General features: G+C 37.6%; 1 protein-coding gene across 2 annotated transcripts in view; it reads left to right on the top strand.

Moving 5' to 3' along the window:
- Positions 1 to 20,486, top strand: part of LOC124541887 (synaptotagmin-7) — a 724,295-nt gene that overhangs the window by 258,543 nt on the left and 445,266 nt on the right. The window lies entirely within an intron of this gene.

The following is a 20,486-nucleotide window of genomic DNA, read 5'->3' as shown; positions in this document are numbered from 1 at the left end:
TATATATAGCAAATTTAATTATCTTGAATGATAAATGATAATAATTTCCATACTAGCTTTCCCAGTGACTTCGCGCGCATTTGAATTCAACTAAAAAAATATTGTATAGTTGGCTGATTTTACTAGAAATTATTAATTCTGTATTGGGCTGTTTTGGTATATTAAGTCGTTGGTGGCAGGCAGTGGGAAAATTACAGGGTGTATCTGTTATATTATGGAATGGAGATTTGAGTTTTGGGGAAGCACATATCTATTAATAGATGATAAAAAAGCGTGGAATTAATACCTGTTGACTTCCAGGCAGGATATATTAATTTTAATAATTGTATTAACTAACATGACTTTGTAGGTATGTTTTTTAAATGTTGAAAAAGAGTAACTACTGAGTTTCTAGTCAGTTCTTTTCGGTAGAATCTACTTACCGAACCGGTGGTAGCTTCACTTAATTGTAAAATGACGATTAAAAAGTGCTTGTAAAAGCCCACTTGAATAAAGATTATTTTGACATTGGTAAAACGTGAGGGTAAATAAATTACACGTAGGTTTTGAAATTACAGCTATTAAGTGTAAAGTGTAAACGAATGCAACGCTGATTTTCAAGCAATTGCTATCAGGTAGTTAAATATCATTTACAAGAAATAGATATCTATTAAACCTGATTTATTAGGTCTAATAGTTAGGCCGTGGATTCCAAGGACACGTGTTCAAACCCCAGGAAGGGCTATTACAGAGTAAATGGCATTTTATGTCGAGGAATTCTCAATAACAGCTCGAAGTCTGGAAATTGGCTCTTTCCGGTCGTGAAGGATTTATCGACCTTTTGGAGTACGAGAGGGTGTAAGGGAGGTAAGAGGGAAGTTGGGTACCTACTCATAGTCGTATCAAGTTTTGAGATTCCTTTTTTTATTATTTAAATTAAGGAAGAGATATATAGAGCCTAAATGTAAATCGTAAATTTTAACAGAATGTTACTGTACAGTACAGTAACAGCCTGTAAATTTCCCAATGCTGGGCTAAGGCCTCCTCTCCCATTAAGCAGAGAGTTTGGAACATATTCCACAACGCTGTTCCAATGCGGGTTGGTGGAATATACATGTGGCAGAATATCGATGAACATAGACAAATGAAAGTTTCCTCACGATGTTTTCCTTCACCACCAATCACGAGATGAATTATAAGCTTAAATTTTAAGCACATATATAGTGGTGCTTGCTTGGGTTTGAACCTGAAATCATCGGTTAAGATGCACGCGTTCTAACCACTGGGCCATTTCAGCGTAACAGAATATTATTGGTTCGAAACCTAGCAGCACTGAATTTTCATGTGTTTATAATTCATCTCATGCTCAATAGTGGGAACTTCGCGGTAAACTTATTAATCTTCCACATGTGTGTTCACCATCGCGTATTGGACGAACGTGTTTAAATAAACTGTCACATTCTCTTCGAATGTTAGATTAAGAAGAACACGTTGACAAGTCGATTTTTATTTAACATATATAGAGATACAAATACGTCAAATTGAAATCATAATTCTACCACTTATAAAGTAGCACTAGTTAGATAGGATGGTAACCTACAAAAAAACTACATGTTTATGTTTTTAGTGGTAGGACTTTCAGTGAGTGTCAGAATACTTTAATTTCTGAACCGGTGGTAGTGTTTAATTTGACTCAATAAGTATGTGTAATGCTTTTTGTATATATCAAATAAAGGAATTTGATTAGGTTACTGGTGGACTACTACACAGGCTGTATTATATACAAAGATATAATTGTATTTAACTAACATGACTTTATATTTTTAAATGTTGAAAAAGAGCAATTACTGTGTCTCTTCCAGCTTCCCGGTAGATGTGCATTACGAACACATGGTAGGTTCATTTAATATAGTTTGTTAAATGACGATTCAAAAGTGCTTGTAAAAGCCTACTTGAAAGGAGTATACCATATTTTGATTTTGATTTGTCGACAGTTATTAGTGACTTAATGAAGGGGTCAATTTGCCAATAGACCTAAATCTCATCCAAATACGATCAGTGGTGTGTTAAACATTAACACATGCAAACGTTTAAGTTGTACATTACATTACATTACATTTTTCAATTATTCTACCGCCAAATAACAGTACTCAGTATTGTTGTGTTCCGGTTTGAAGGGTGAGTGAGCCAGCGTAACTACAGGCACAAGGGACATAACATCTTACTTCCCAAGGTTGGTGGCGCATTGACGATGTAATGAATAGTTAATATTTCTTACAGCGTCATTGTCTATCAGTGATGGTGACCACATTCCATAAGGCCCATATGCTCTCGTCCGCCAACATATATCATAAAAAGTACATGACGTCATTTAATGTTTCAGGGAAGCTATTTAGTATTGGGAACATACGTGTTCGTTAAAAAACGATTATTACTGCTAAGTAGGTTTTATCGTGAACTCGTAAAACAATTCTTATTATCGCCATACTTGTTGTCGCCCACGGTTTCGCTAGCGTTTCAGCGGTTGGTTGTCAGTTGTTAGGCAAAAAAGTAGCCTATGTTCTTACTTCTCTTTCTTTCTTCTTCTCGGAGTACAAGTTTGCATCATACTACACGACGACCTCCGTGGTCGAGTGGTATGTACACCGGTTTTCATGGGTACGCCACTCTGAGGTCCCGGGTTCGATTCCCGGCCGAGTCGATGTAGATTACCACAAGTTTTCTATGTTGTCTTGGGTCTGGGTGTTTGTGGTACCTTCGTTACTTCTGATTTCCCATAACACAAGTGCTTTACCTACTTACATTGGGATCAGAGTAATGTATGTGATGTTGTCTCATATAAAGAAGAAAGAGCGACACACAGACAGAGTTACTGTCGTTAGTGTCGTTCCACTTCTTTTGAAAATCGTTTTCATTTTTCATAAATTTCGACGAAATTACACTTATATGTAGTTGTATTATGCTAAGAATTACGAATAAAAGGCAGATAGAGATCACGGAACATTAAAGTTAGGCGAAAAATGCGAATACAACTGCCAGCAGTACGTCAAAAGTTTTCTTCATTTAATTATGAAGTATTGTACCGAAACTTTTTCTTTGATGTAGTTAAAGCATAGGACGTCCACAGCTGGACATAGGTATCTCCCAAAGATCGCCACAGAGACGAGTCTTGTGCAGCCCACAACCAGTGGCTTCCCATGACCTTCACCAGGTCGTTGGATCATCTTGTAAAGCACCTACCTACGCTACGTCTTCCGGTCCGTGGTCGTCACTCGAGAACCCTATCAGGCCTATCTTTGAGCAATACCAATAGCCAATGGCCATTGCCAATGTGGTGTGGCAATTCTTCCTACATACATTACAAATACTAGCATAAAAGAAAAGTAATTTAAAAAAGTATAGTGACTCAAGATTATACCTATAGATCTACAGCCTTAAAGCTATATCAATCAACGTACATATATAATATGCGTTTGCATTGTCTATTTAGACATCCAGCGCTGAATAGCCAAGTCAGTAGTTAGCTAGACCTATTAATAGCGTAGCGACAACAATAGGTAATTATATTATTACAATAACAAGAGCATATACAAACATATTCTAGATTTACACGGATCCCATATTGATAATAACGTTGATATATTATGCAGTTCTTGATTAACAGGTATCTACTGGGTGGATTTTGTTCAAGCGTACCAGGGGTATCACTTATCAGATATTCTACTGCCAAGTAGCAGTGATAACTGTTGTTTTTCGGTTTGAAGGATGAGTGCATTTATTATAGGCATAAAAAACATTACATCTTATTAACACAATTTTTCACGGGGAATGTTCCGAGGAATTGTTCGGATTAATCCCGGCTGCTGAATTTCACCTTCGGAAATTCGAAGTTCCACCTGGTTGTCCGAAAATCCACAACAGTGTGATTTATTAGACATTTTCTGCCTCGCACAACCACTTTGTGGAACCGGCTTTCCCCGTCGATTTTTCCGAACCGATACAAGATGGGAACCTTCAAGAAAAGAGCGTACTCCTTTCTTAAAGGACGGCAGCGCACCTGCAAGCACCCTAGTGTTGCAGATGTCCATGGGCGATGGTAGTCACTTTCAAAAAGGAGCTAGCCTTTAACTTGACCGTATCCAACGCAGAGCGACTCGAATTATCGACGATCAAGGCCTTACTTTGCTTGATCCTTTGGCTTTGTTATAGATGTTAGATGGATCATTTAAAAATTTTCTTTCTTCTACCGATTTTTTCCTGGAGAATGTTCTGAGGAATTGATCAGATTAATCTCGAAGATACATCCGCACCGCCTCGATGTCCGAGAATCCACAACAGCGCGATTTTTAAGACATTTATTGGTTCGCCCAACTACTCTAAGGGTTTTTCCGGACCGATACGACTTGGAACAATCAAGAAAAGAGCGTACTCCTTCCTTAAAAGCCGCAACGCACCTGCAAAATGACGTTGCAGATGTCCATGGAAAAAGGATGCTCCTGTTCGCTTGCCCTTAAAAAAAATCTTACGACGCGTACATTAAAATTCCACCTCATTCATCATAAGTATTTTATTTTTACGTGTAAAGTTCCAATAATAAAATGTCCAACATTAAAAACGCCATTATTTCTCGAATCCATATGGAATACCATTTTAAATCGACCAATGATATCAATTCAAGGTCAAAGTCGATTTCCATACCCTTCCAATGGAATAGATTATACCAATAAACATATTCTCGTTTACATGAATATGAGAAATTAAATCGGGATAACGCACGAACACAGCGTGTTCCAATTAGCTAATCTCGTTACAGCGTACTCTATATACAGGATGTATGAAAATGACTTCATTATAGCGGATGTGTTGTTCAGTGATATAACTAGACTGGGAAGCCTCGAGGCAATGAATAAAGTATGATGCCTTACAAATCTTCATTATACAATTAAATAGAAGCAGAAATGGCTCTGGGAATAGGAATAATTGAATGTTTACATGGAGCCTGTGTATTACCTTTCGCTATTCTCATTTTAGTATTTCAACCACAAATTATAAAATAAAAGGCAGATGGAACTCTGTCACTTTAATTATTGAATTATTAATAATTGATCAATGAACAAAGAGCCGATATGGCCCAGAGGTTGATTGCGAGTTCAAACCCATTCAATCACGGAATATTCATGAGCTTAATTTGTGGAAAACATCGTGAGAAAACCTGAATATGACAATTTTTATCGAATTTCTGCCACATGTGTATTCCACCAACCCGCATTGGAACTGCGTGGTGGAAAATGTTCCAAAACCTACTCCTTAAAGGAAGAGGAGGCCTTAGCCCAGCAGTGGGTAAAATTACAGGTTGTCGTTGTTTGACTAATCAACAACCTGCCTCAAGATTATTCCAAATCATGGGTAAACAAGTTTTCCTGCGATTAGGGGTCGTTCAAGTATTACGTAACGCAATTTTGGGGAGGGGGACTCTCGTAAAACGTTATGATGCGTTACTGGGTGTATTTTTCTTAAAACAAGTTACGTAACATTTTTATTTTTATAAATAAAAAAATGGGGGAGTCAAATCTTCAAAAATTGCGTTACGTAATACTTGAACGCTCTCTTATGCCTTAATAAATAAATAAAATCTGGATCGTATCGTTCAATTTCCATCATAACATATTTTCCCCATCGCATGTGACATTGGTGCACAAAAATGTAGTATCAACAAAAATACGCACCATTTCCCAGAATCAAGAATTCGTATTCGCTTTTGCTCTACAGTAAAGTACCGTACGTTTTATGTGACCTTTTTAAAATGTGATATGTATTCCTCAAATTTTCAATTTCGACGTTCCAGGTATAGTACGACACAACTTAGATGTAGTATCGGCAAAATCAATAACACCGGTTACTGCTGATTCACACAACCGATAGAAACAGCTCCCTATCGCGCTATTCGATGCTATTTTGACAGCAAGTGCATGTAATTCGACGTATCAAATTGACAAATATATCAGGTCACATGATATTACAAGTTATTACGTTTGTGTAAAAATCATATTCACATAAGAACTAAATATTGGTAATTTGGGATAGCGTACTCAATTCGGATGTGATCGGTTTTACGAATTTTGCCGATGCTACATTTAAGTTGTGTTGTACTACGGTATTCGTTCCTTGATAGCCACGTTTATTTATTTTATTTAAGCAGAACCAAAGCCTCCGTTCTATTTAAATAATGATATTAACAAATTTCGAGGAAATTACATTGAATGCAGAACATGAAAAAATTTTGTCAAATAATAAAATAGATGCTTACACAAGGAATGAAACCCAGACGAGCACCAACGAATTTTCATGTGCTTAATTTGTGTTTATAATTCATCTCAACATTCGCGAAAACATCTTGAGGAAACCTGCATACTGTGTCTAAGAACTGGATGCTATTAGCCGCAGAAATACCACAGTGGCGTGCATTGGAAGAGGCCTATGTCCAGCAGTGATAAACATGGGCTAATGATGATGATCAAAATAACATTGCATTTTAAACGTTTGAAAAGAGTAATGACTGAGTTTCTTGACAGTTCTAGAATCTACAAACCCGGTACATTGCTTGTGTATATAGTATATTTTAATATTTAATATGGCTTAATGATAAAAATAATATCCCATAGTCAGGATGGAACCGACTCTAACATTACGTGACTATAAACCGTTGGGCTATAGACTATCGAATCCGGGTTTGGTGCATTGCGCCTTTTATTTCTGTATCCGGTATCTGCTCGTATCAAATACCCACAATTTAGCCTGAAAACCAGATATTATTATTACTAAAAGGTGGGGCATACCCGTTTTTTCTATATGTTCTTTAATAACAGATATATATATATATAGTACGTTACACATGACGAACTCAATTATGTATATCGTGATGGTAAGTGGTCACCATCACCCATATACAATGACGCTCTAAAAAATATTAACTATTCCTTACACCGTCAATGTGCCACCAACCTTGGGAACTAAGATGTCATGTCCCTTGAGCCTGTAGTTACACTGGCTCACTCACCCTTTAATCCGGAATAACTGATGAGTGGGTGGTACCTACCCAGGCGGGCAAGCACAAAGCCCTACCACATTGATATGCAAACATTGTAACTGTTCGGCCATCTTGATTTTCATAATAAAACTATTCCCTTTAAATCCTTAATAATTACGTAAAAATATGAGTCACAACTATTGAGGAGACCGTGAATTCGTATCAGGCAGCGATGTCGCCTACACCAAAGATACACGAATATAAAATGTCAGTAACTGATTTACAGTGTTACGCTATTATGATGCGTATTTGATTTAATTGTCATAATAATTATAGTCAATATCGCATATCACTATCTAACTTATCACCTTTGGATTCTAAGTATAGTGTTGTTTGTTATTAGAAGTTCTAGGGAGACGAAAACAAAAACACGCCGAAATTTATGTTTATTTTTGTTTAATTAATTTTATACCTTATTGTGATAATCCGAAGGTTGAATTTTGTTTATCTTATGAAGTAGTAATTTAGTACGTTAATTTATTATTTATGATGTTTATTGGAGATTATCAAACTTTAAGGAACTACAATTAGCCAATATTTTTTTGTCTGCCATATTATTATTTAGTGTTAACAAAATTTTATGCAATATATTGGTGGTAGGGCCTTACACAATTGTTTATTGAAACGACGTAATAAACTTCAAACATATTCTTCAACGGCAGAAGAGGACTTAGCCCGGCAGTGGGAAATTTGCTGGCTATTGCTTCCAGTTTTTGCCAGTGTGGGAATAACTCAAGAAGTCAGATTTGAACGTGCGACCTATTACATACAATGCAAATTTATTTATATAAACAAGGAATGAACGTTACGTCATAAAAAAGTACTTAGACAATAAAGCAAGAAAAAAAATTGAACGAATCTCATTCGAACACAATTCTAGTCATACTAAATATTTATCGCGATTATACATTCTTTTGTTTTTCTCGGCGCTTCGAGAAAACTGCACCAGACGGGTTAACGATTTCAATAACACTGCATCTTTCTAGACCTTAACTTGAGAGCCGAGATGGCCCAGTAGTTAGAACGCGTGTATGTTAACCGGTAGTTGCGGGTTCAAACCCAGGTATCACATGAATATTCATATGCTTAATTTGTGTTTTTAATTCATCTCGTGCTCAGCGGTGAAGCCAAAAATCGTGAGGAAACCTGCATGTGTCTAATTTCATCGAAGTTCTGAAACATGTGTATTCCACCAACGCGAATTGGAACACCGTGGTGGAATATGTTCTAAACCTTCTCCTCAAAGGGAGAACAGGCCTTAGCCCAGCAGTGGAAAATTTACAGGCTGTTGTTGTTGTTGTTGAAGAAAGGTTTTAATACACCTGTTGTTGTATTGTTGTTGTTGGCACGTGTATGATGTATCTCAAGTCTGATGATAGTAATAGGGCAGCAATTGTATATACGACCAAATAAAGACCCTATTATACCCTATAGGTACTTATACAAATCTTCTCAAATTTAGTTTAGACCGTAGTCACTTAACTGAACGAGGCTGGCGCACCAGCTGTTAACAATATGGCCGCCAGTTGTGAGACGCTTGCGAATATCGCTTACCTACCCTTTAAGTGTAAGACAAAGTCGCTTACCGCTGTCTATCCCTATGTATGCTTAGTTATTTAGAATTACATAACGAATTTTGATGCGGTTTTTTTAATAAATAGATTGATTTAAGAGGAATGTTTATATGTATCAAATCAAATCAAATATAAATAAACTTTATTCAAGTAGACTTTTACAAGAACTTTTGAATCATCATTTTACAATTAAGAGAAGCTACCACCGGTTCGGAAAGTGGATTCTACCGAGAAGAACCGGCAAGGAAGTCAGTAGTTACTCTTGTTTTAACATTTAAAAATACAAAGTCATGTTAGTTAAATATAATTATTTAAATTAATATATCCTGCTGGGAAGTCAACAGGTATCAACACCACGCTTTTTATCATCTATAAAATCTTGTATCGAATAAATATGCTTTTTACAATGTATTTTTTACAAACGATTTGAATTTACGAAACGGCAAAGTTAAAATTGTTTGCAGAATTATATATCATAATACATGTACAATATAATAGAGAAACACTGATCACTTTAGAGTTTTGACAGTGATGTCGTAAATAAAAACTTTTTTAATGTTAGCATTGCACCCGTGCGAAGCCGGGTCGGGTGGCTTGTTTACATATAAAATATTATCATAAAAGTAAAGTAAAGTAACAGCCTATATATTTCCAACTGCTGAGATAAGGCCTCCTCTTCCACTAAGGAGAGGGTTTGGAACATATTCCACCACGCTGTTCCAATGTGGGTTGGTGGAATGCACATGTGGCAGAATTTCGATGGAATTAGACACATGCAGGTTTCCTCACAATGTTTTCCTTCAAAGCCGAGCACGAGATTAATTATAAAAACAAATTAAGCACATATATATAGTGCTGCTTGCCTGTGTTTGAACCCGCCATCATCGGTTAAGATGCACGCGTTCTAACCACTGGGCCATCTCAGCTCTATATTATCATACAATACACATATTATTTTTTAATCAAAGTCATACCATCTTTAAATACAATAAAATTGGAGTGTCTGTTCTTCCGCTTCGTACTAAATTCATATGTGTGTACATCTTAATTATTTTACTATATTTGTCTGTCTGTTTGTTACGGCTATCTCTGGAACAGCTGCACCGATTTTATCGGGACTTTCAGTGACAGACATCTTATAGAGAAGGGTAGCTTAAACTACATTTATTTTGGAAGTATAAATAAATTAATAATAGAACCGCGCTGCAATGTTCAAATACTCCTTGCGTATGCCACCACTCTGGTACCGCCCACCAACGATTTAATTCCAACTTAATACCACCAAATTACCTTAATACATAATTAATCTATACATACAATAAAATGGGAGTGCCTGTTTGTAATATCAAAATAGCCCTTTTTCAACCGACTTCAAAAAGGAGGAGGTTATCAATTCGTCTGTATTTTTTTTTTTAATTATGTTTATTACCTCATAACTTGTTACTTGGTGGACCGATTTTGATAAATTTTTTTTTGTTTGAAAGGTAGTGCTTCCCGTGGGGTCCCATTTTTTTTCCGATGATGGTATCCGTATGAAAACGACATAAGTCTTAAATTTGCATTATGTATATGCGCGACAAATAGGTGAATAACTCAAAATCACGTTAACCAATTTTGATGATTCTTTTTTTATTATAAAGGATATACTTTAAGGGTAGTTTGATGAAAGTTTGGTAAGGTTCTGAGCACAGGATCCATGATAAATTAAGGGAACGGGAGGGAACGGAACAATTCTGAGGAGCACGTTAGCAATACTCGGTCGAATCTTTTATTTATGGGTTACTTGGATATTTGAATCACCTTCCGGAACGTGGTTATGTTCATGTAATTGTCATAATCGAATATTATAATCAACTAGCGACCCGCCCCGACTTCTCTCGGGTGCAATACTGATACTAAATATACTAAAGAATTTGTTTATTTACGACATCACATTGCAAACTTCTAAAATTGTCAGTGTTTCTTTACTATATTGTTCATTTATTATATACACAAATCTTCCCCTTGAATTACACTATCTATTAAAAAAAACTGCATCAAAATCCGTTGCGTAGTTTTACACAGAGGACAGAGAAAGGACCTTTGTTTTATACTATGTATTGACGGAACTCCTAAACGGCTTACAGTTAGGGTGCGATTTGGGGCAGAATTTCTTTCTGTCTTTAATCAAATTTTGTGTATGTGATGTGATGTCATATGATGTACGACATACACACCGGCTCCAAATATAACAATAACTATAACTACGTTATATAATCGTAAATCGACTTTGAAGTAGTCTAATATTTTTCATTTAATTTTACCTAGGAGGACTCTCAAAAATATGTTAAATATGCAATTAAAATAATTGCATATTTAATTGCATATAAAATAATTGCATGTACGACATACACACCGGCTCCAAATATAACAATAACTATAACTACGTTATATAATCGTAAATCGACTTTGAAGTAGTCTAATATTTTTCATTTAATTTTACCTAGGAGGACTCTCAAAAATATGTTAAATATGCAATTATTTTTATTACTTTTTAGTGCATTTTAATTTGTTTTAAAATACTGTTTTGTTTGAAGTCGGTTTTTCTTTTTGTTAAAATTTTATTTATTACTAAATGCATATGTATATATACACGGTAACATTTACTACAATATCTCCGGAACGGCTGGACCAATTTTGACGGGACTTTCACAGGCAGATAACTGATATGATAAGGTGTAACTTAGGATACAATAATTTTTTTCTGGCACAGCTAGTAAGTTATAATAAAATTTTTGAACTAAACAATAACTTATTATTAAATTTACAAACGGAGTCGCTGGCATAGCTAGTATAAGATAAATGTAATGATTCTTAACATGACGATAACATAACTTATTCTTCTAATAATTAAACGGTATTGCTGTACTCTAAAATATAACAATAATATTAATGAATCTAATTGAATTCTCACGAGACCACACAGCCTAGACAAACAGCTTAGGGTTGAAACATATCCACACTATAAATTTTAATTATAGTTAAAGATATATTTTTCATACTCTATTTAATTAGGCACATTAAAGCATTTCTGAATCGTGATAATAGTTGTTAATTGAATTTAAAGCTACCTCCGTTTCGGAAGTAGATTCTACCCAGAAGAACTGGCAAGAACTCTATAATGATCTTTTTCTATATTTTAATTACAGAGTATGTTTGTAAATTACTATATTTTTTTTGTATTTTTTTTTATGGCATAGGTGGCAAACGAGCAGGAGGCTCACCTGATGGAAAGTGACTACCACCGCCCATGGACATCTGCAACACCAGGGGGCTTGCAGGTGCGTTGCCGGCCTTTAAGAAAGGAGTACGCTCTTTTCTTGAAGGTTCCCATGTCGTATCGGTTCGGAAAAACCGCCGGCGAAAGCTGGTTCCACAAAGTAGTTGTGCGAGGCAGAAAATGTCTGAGAAATCGCGCTGTTGTGGATTTTCGGACATCAAGGTGGTGCGGGTGAAACTTAGAGTTTTGGCGAGATGTCCGAAGGTGAAATTCAGCAGCCGGGATTAATCCGAACAATTCCTCGGAACATTCCCCGTGAAAAATTCGGTAGAAGATGCAGAGTGATCCAACATCTCTACGCAAAGCCAAAGGATCAAGGAGATCGGAAAGGGCTTGATCGTCGATAACTCGGGCCGCTCTACGTTGAATGCGGTCAAATGGAAGGAGCTGATACTGGGGAGCACCCGCCCAGAGGTGAGAGCAGTACTTCATGTGAGGCCGAATTTGCGCCTTGTAAAGTTTTAGGCGATGGGCCGACGTGAAATACTGTCTCGCCTTGCTGAGCACACCCAGCTTTTTTGAAGCCAATTTGGCTTTGCCTCCCAATTGACCGCGGAACTGAACGAGGCTCGAAATATCAACGCCAAGTATTCCGCTACTACCTGTAGCGGCTATCGGAATGTTCTCAAATTGTGGAGATACGACAAATGGTGTTTTTTTAGCGGTTAACGCGCAAACTTGCGTCTTTTTGGGGTTGAAATGGACTAGATTTAGTCGGCCCCAATTCGAGACTTCGTTTAACGAAGATTCGATTTCAGATTCAAGTTTGATCCGGTTCTCTTCGACGTTTTCCCGAGAAATATTAGCGCGGCCGGTGTATAAGGTGTCAACGGTACTGTCGTCTGCATAGCAATGAATGTTCCCGATTTGCAACAAATCATTGATATGCAGAAGAAACAGAGTGGGTGATAGAACGCAGCCTTGTGGAACACCAGCATTGACGAATTTTAAGTCAGAGCATGCACCGTCGACAACGACCTTGATGCTCCGATCTGCCAAAAAGCTGGTAATCCAATTGCATAATTTCCCGGGAAGCCCATAGGAAGGAAGCTTCGAAAGAAGCGCTTTGTGCCATACACGATCGAAGGCCTTCGCTATGTCCAAGCTGGCTGCTAATGCCTCCCCCTTGCTCTCAACTGCTTCAGCCCACCTGTGAGTAAGGTAAACTAGAAGATCACTGAGCGACCCCGACGGAAACCGTACTGGCGGTCACTAATCAGCTGATTCTCCTCTAGGTACCGCAGGAGCTGGCAGTTAATAAGGGACTCCATTACCTTGGAGAGGAAGGAGGTGATGGCTATAGGCCTATAATTGGACGGATCTGAGCGGTTGCCTTTTTTAGGGATCGGGTGCACCAAAGCTGTCTTCCATGAGTTCGGGACGACGCCTAATGTGTAGGATTGCCGGAAAAGACGCGTTAAGACCGGTGCCAACTCGGGAGCACATGTCCGTAGCACGATTGGAGGGATGCCATCAGGTCCAGTCGACTTATGAATATCCAAGGCAAGAAGTGCTTTGCGAACTGCACTTTGCCGGAATTTAACCTCCGGCATCGTGGTATCACACCGCGGAATTGTCGGTGGAGACTTTCCTTGGTCATCCAGAGTCGAGTTCGACGCGAAGAGAGAGCCTAAAAGATCAGCTTTCTCTTTCGCGGTATGGGCCAATGACTCACCGCCCCTGTGCAGAGATGGAAACGAAGGCTGACAGAAATTCCCTAAGACAGCCTTAGCGAGAGACCAGAACGCACGTGTTCCTGAAGGGAGGCGCACCAGTCTTTCGCCAATTCTCCCAATGTACTCCGTCTTCGCCCTAGCAATCACGTTTTTGAGGGACCTAGAGGCAGAGTTATATTCCTTTTTGAATGCGCTGGTATTTACATCACGAGACGCAGATGCATTAGCCCAGGTTTGATAGCGTTCCCACTTTCGGCGTGATGCCGTTTTGCAGAAGCGACCAAACCAAGGCTGGGACTTGCCACCGATGGGTACTGCAGAGTAAGGAATGAATAGTTCCATACCCTGAAGCACCACATCGGCAACAGAGTCAGCAGCAGCGTTCGGATCATCCGGCGAGAAACAAATCTGCCCCCATGGGTAAGATGCAAAAAAAGACCGCATCCCATCCCAATCTGCTGACTTGTAGTGCCATACTCGGCGGCACCCAACAAAGCGAGGCCTTGAGTACCGCATAACCGGCACTGTACTCCGGACGAGACAGTGGTCCGACGAGCCCAGAGGGGGATCGACGGTAATCTGATAGCCATCCGGATGCGAAGTCAGCAGAAGGTCCAACAGGGAAGGTGTATGATCCTCCACATCCGGTATTCACGTTGGCGAGTTGACCAGTTGTGTCAGATCATATGCTAGAGCGAAGTCCAGAACAGATCTACCCGCATGATCGGTGGTGCGTGAGCCGAGCCATTCAGCGTGATGGGCATTAAAGTCGCCCAGAATAATGATCTCTGCGGATGGAATCTGCTGCAACACGGAATCTGTAGCCAATTGGACGTGCTCAACCAGTCGGTCGGTTTCGACATTACCGCTATGGGACCTATAAAGGCACGCATAGATTCGCGGATGGTCATCGCAGTCTACACGCAGCCAGATAATCGATAGGTCCTGTCCTTCAAGGCTGCCGAGGCGTCGAGAACAGATATCATCTCTGACGTAAACGCATACCCCAGCTCGTGGCACAAAGGAATGTTCCAATTTGTACCCAGGGTACGAAAGAAAAGTCGTATCGGCAGGAGAAGATATCTGGGTCTCGGTTAGAAAGAGCAAGGCCGGCTTCGCCGTTTCCAGATGGTAGTGAACGGCGTTGAGGTTAGAGTTGAGTCCCCTTATGTTGCAGAAGTCCACAGCGAGGGTGGTAGGGGTTGCCTTATGATGCCTGCTCCGCTTGCCTCGAACAGTGGCGAGCGCAAAAGTGCCCCCGCCAGAATTCGGAGGGCAGCCTGGGCATCCCTGCTCAGGCGGTGTACGTCCTGAGCATGGATGCCCAGAGAGGGATTCTCCACCGCTGTCGCTGGTGGTACCCTCCTGGGGTAATTTAACCATATTCTGCACAACCATCAAGTTTTGGGGGGGAGGGGGATTGGGCCTCCGGAACTCTCACTTACCGGGCGAAACGCGGTAGCATAGCTACCACTTTACGCCGATTTTAAGTGAGAGAGTGGTACTTCCCCGGGCGTGCCGGCCCATTCGGCTGTAACCCGAAGGTATACAGCGTGGCACTACCACTTATGTGTTGTATATCCTGCGTTAAATAAATATCGTCCAAGAATGACTTTTTTTTTAATAATTGTATTTTATTAATAAATAGCGATCCGCCCCGGCTTCGCACGAGTGCAATAACTGATACCATTATATACTATAAAATTTGTTTATTTAAGACATCAAAATGGAAACATCTTAAATTATCAATGTTTCTTTACTATATTGTTCATTTATTATATACAAAAACCTTCCTATTGAATCACGGCATGTATTAAAAAAAGCCGCATCAAAATCCATTGGGTAATTTTAAAGATCTACGCATGAATATTGCCAGACAGCTGTAAGCGACTTTGTTTTATACTGTGTAAAGAGAAAATTATATGTATAATATAACGAACACCCTAAAACGCAAGCATCGCCGCGGGCGACTACACGCAGAGTATACCTACATACATATATGTTTCAAAAAATTCTTAAAAGAACATTACTTGTCGCTTAATACGTCATAACTTATTTTACACTTTTGTTAATATGTATGTATATGTATATGTATATGTATATGTATATGTATATGTATATGTATATGTATATGTATATGTATATGTATATGTATATGTATATGTATATGTATATGTATATGTATATATGTGTATGTGTATGTATGTGCATGTGTATGTATGTATATATTTCATTTATATCTATTATTATATATTTTTTCCATATTGATATATATTGATTCGCATGTAATATATTTTAGTCAATTAATTTATAACTTTTGTACGCCTCCAAACCGCTTCCATTTATTTTTTCAGTCCTATGCCCAAAGGTTGTCTGGAAGAAATTGCTACCGTAGCGATAAGACCGCCTTTGTACATCTACTCAACATCTTACCCATTTGCCTTGTTTTTTATTATTGGTGTACAATAAAGAGTATTTATTATTATTATTATTATTATTATATATGTGCTCGCACACTATCACACACTATGCGAGTCACCCGTGCAAGAAATACTACTTAAAATTCCGTCATATATAACGTGATCTATTTTTCATACTCCGGCTACGTGATCTTTTCACACACGAAGTTCTATAAAACGAGGAAACGATTCGATTTGACATGATATATAACGGAGCAGCATATCCTGACGTCAGGGTGTCAGAGTTTCGATCTTTACCCATACTCGGAGGTTTGAAATTAAACTCAGGGAATATTCTTCTGGGATTTATTCCAATATGAGGCGGTCCGATCGCTCCAACGGCTCGACCAAGCCTATCGATACCGGCGGGCGATTGATCTTTTATAACAAAAATAGGTGGGTAGTCTTATTCACTCAACATAACAACTGTTTTCAAACACTAAAATATTTCAGACTATTTTAAAATATCAAAATTCACTAAAAATTATAAATTTAACAATCAAACAGTTTTAAATTATTAAATAATCATTTCGGGACACGTGATTTTCTTAAATTCGTGGTTTCGCGCCGACATATAGATTTATATTATATACTTTATATACTACTAGTAGTCACCCGTGGCTTTGCTCGCGTTTTAGGGTGTTGGTTGTCACGAGTCAGGCCAAAAAGTAACCTATGTCCTTTCTTGGACTTTAAGTCTGTTTCATACTTCATACCAAATTCCATCAAATTCGGTTCATTGGTGTGGTCGCAACAGACAGTAGACAGATTACTAGCTGACCCTTTAATAATAATAATAACAAAGTGAAGGCTGGGAAAGATAAACAAATAAAATATCTTGACTTAGCTCACGAGGTTGTCGACATGTGGGATGTGGATACAGCAGTTATTGTGCCGATAGTTGTTTCAGCGAATGGCCTAATGGCCAAGAGCCTCGACCAACACCTTAAGAGGCTCTCGTTAGGCAGCTGGGTCAAGAGCCTGATGCAGAAGGCAGTACTCCTCGGCACGGCGCGTATTGTGAGGCAGTTCCTCTCTTTGGAGACCACCACCATCACCGGTGGCTTGGACCCTGTTCCCGCCACTGGTTGGCCTCTGTATCTTATATTTTTAAATATTTTTTATATGTTTGTATTTTATATTAAAATTTGTAATATTATATGAGTGAAAATAAATAAAAAGTCATAATAATAATAAACCCGCAATGGAACAGCGTGGTGGAATAAGTTCCAAACCCTCTCCTTAATGGAAGAGGAGGCCTTATCTCAGCAGTGGGAAATGTACAGGCTCTTACTTTACTACTTTACTTTAAATAATAATAAAACTTTTTATTTCAGGACTAGCCCATATAGTGTTAGTAAAACATATTTTTTAACTTTACAAATTTTAAAATACAATACAATAATAAATAATTACATTTTTTAGATAATAATATTTATCAATAACAATTTTAAAATTTAATTTAAATGGTTTTTTTAACATTATATTTAATATTTTATTATTATAATTGCATATAAAATTTTTAGTCAAGCAGTTATCTAATTTTAAACAAAAAACTATAAATAAAAGTATAAAAATAAAAATAAAGCAATAAATTACAACAATCCTTAAAACTACGTTAGTAATACGTGGGCACGATCCCGGCACCTCCAGAGTGGACTGTCCAGCTTTGCAGCCAGTGTGTTAAGGAGTTTATTGGAGCTGTTTAGTAATCTTTAGACTAGGTCATTTTTTCTCACTGGAAAAGCCAGCTGAATGGCCCAGCGCCCTAGTAAATCGGATGCATACTAATAAACCGATAGCCCTTTAACGTCATACAGCTGGGCATATACCTTTTTTAATTTAACGGATAATACGATTATTCCACCGCGTTGATTTTCGGGTTGGCGGATAAATATCTGTTTGTATTTTTCATCACGAATATCGAGATTCGTCTCTTAAAGGGCTTCCTAATTTCGTAGGCCACTGGCTACCTAATTTAGTCAAGCTGTATACATATGTATATATATCAATAGCAAGCGACGACCGTCAATCTTGTCAAAGTCAAAAACCTTTATTCAAAATGGAAGTGTTTACACTTTCTTATTGATATTCGAAAATCTACCGGCGGTTCGGAATATACTACCTCAGACCTGAGAAGAACCGGCGAAAGAAACTCAGCGGGATATTTTTTTTTAATTATATCAATTTACAATATACAATAATAAACATATTTTTGTTATTTGAAACAGCCTGGAGGCGATCATCTCATTCTCAAGGTGTGCAGTCAACTAGAAAGTCATTAGTGTTGTAATATCCTTTAGCACACAAGTACTCTTTAACGATTATTTTGAATTTTATAATTGAATATTCTTGAACGTTTTCTGGGATCCTGTTGTAAAAACGTATACATTGCTCCAAAAAAGAGTTACTAACCCTGTGTATTCGGGTACTTGGCACAATTTTTGGGAAAATCATTTATTCTTTTGCGTACATACATAACACTTGACCTACAGATCTAGCTGGAAAGCTAAGTTTTCTTTATAACCCAGCTTCAATCCCACATATGAGAGAAATATGAATGTAGGGATCGGACAATTGCACCAAGTAAAACACATAATACTATTTGTAGAACAGTTGGGTAATAATTATCGAGTGACAACCCTATTCCTATTCTAGAACTAACTGCACAAAGCAATTTAGATAATTGATGGCAGTTAGCCTTCTGTTTATTCTACTGAAATTGCGTAAATTGTAGGCATTAGGGCCTAATGTATTGTCAGTGAAATATAATTAAATTGACGATTAATTTGCCGAGATGGCATAGTGGTTAGAACGCGTGCATCTTAACCGATGATTGCGGATTCAAACCCAGACAGGCACCGCTGAATACTCATGTGCTTATTTGTGTTTATAATTCATCTCGTGCTCGGCGGTAAAGAAAAACCCGCATACGTCTTATTTCATAGAAATTCTGCCACATGTGTATTCCACTAACCCGCATTGGAACAGTGTGTGGAATTTGTTCCACACCTTGTCCTCAAAGGAAGAGGAGTCTTACGAGCTGTTGATATTGTTCTTGTTGTTGTATTATTGAATTTTTAAACAAAATATTTTTTATTAATAAAATTACTATATGTAACACTTAATCGGTTATTTTTTAAATCATTTAAAAATGACGAAAGACGTTGAGGTATGTTTCGATGAATGTGATAATGATTTTCAGTCTAAGGGCCTGTGATCAGACTTACAGTATAGTAGCAAGCTCCATATTACTGCCAGGTATACTGCTTTTCCTGCTGTTGGTGAGATGGAGGTTCACTATTCCCATCGAGTGTTCCTTTGAGCGTTCCATGGAGTCTAAAGGCATAAAAAATGAATTTCAAAACGAGATCAGCAAGTCTGACGTTTTGTTATCTTAATATATTTAAAAATTCAATGGCAGACACTTACTCCGGTTTCTTCTATATTTTATATGTATAATTTCAAAGCTGCTTGATTTTATGAAAATATGCGTTATTGCTTGATTTATATTATTATCATATACATATTATGTTTACAAATGCAGAGGTCATTATTAAAATGCAGGCAGACTACATAATAGTTCTGCAATCGTGCTAGTAAAGGTGCACGATTTTGATACTCTTTTGGTCATAATTTATATCAATTGTTATACTTCTTTTTGTATTTTGTTAATTTTGTGTTACTTTTTTTTTTGTTTGTGGTGTGCAACAAAGAATAATTCATTCATTCATTCATTCAATTGATCTTTTGCCAGAAGTATCCATCATGTGATCGTGGTATTATGAAAAGGCACGAGGGAAACAAAACCCATCAATCATGAAATTTAACATTAAATAAAGTTACATACATGCAAAAGTATTAAAAATAAATTCAAAAGCCATAAATTTGTTGTTACATTATTTTGTTTTTCATTAGAACAACCAACAGTAGATATATCACTTAAAAAAAAAATCATTACAAAATTATCGAGGCAAAAGTTCCAGTACTTACAAGTAGTTTCACCATGTAATATTTTGAACAAAATGTTCAACTATTATAAGTATATTAAATAATAATTAATAAAAAAAATAAGATAAATTAAAAAATAAGAATTGAGCCCATTTCTTTTTATGGTATAGGTTGGCGAATGAGCAAATGGGCCACCTGATGGTATGTGGTTACCATAACCCATAGTCAATGACGCTGTAAGAAATGTTAATTATTCCTTACATCGTCAATGTGCCACCAACCTTGGGAACTAAGATGTTATGTCCCTTGTGCCTGTAGTCACACTGGCTCACTCACCCTTCAGACCGGAACACAACAATACTGAGTACTGTTATTTGGCGGTAGAATAACTGATGAGTGGGTGGTATCTACCCAGTCGGGCTTGCAAAAAGCCATACCAAG

This window comes from Vanessa cardui, chromosome 29 (assembly GCF_905220365.1).
Source record: "Vanessa cardui chromosome 29, ilVanCard2.1, whole genome shotgun sequence".
NCBI lineage: Eukaryota > Metazoa > Arthropoda > Insecta > Lepidoptera > Nymphalidae > Vanessa > Vanessa cardui.
This window is presented reverse-complemented; position numbering and strand designations above follow the sequence as displayed.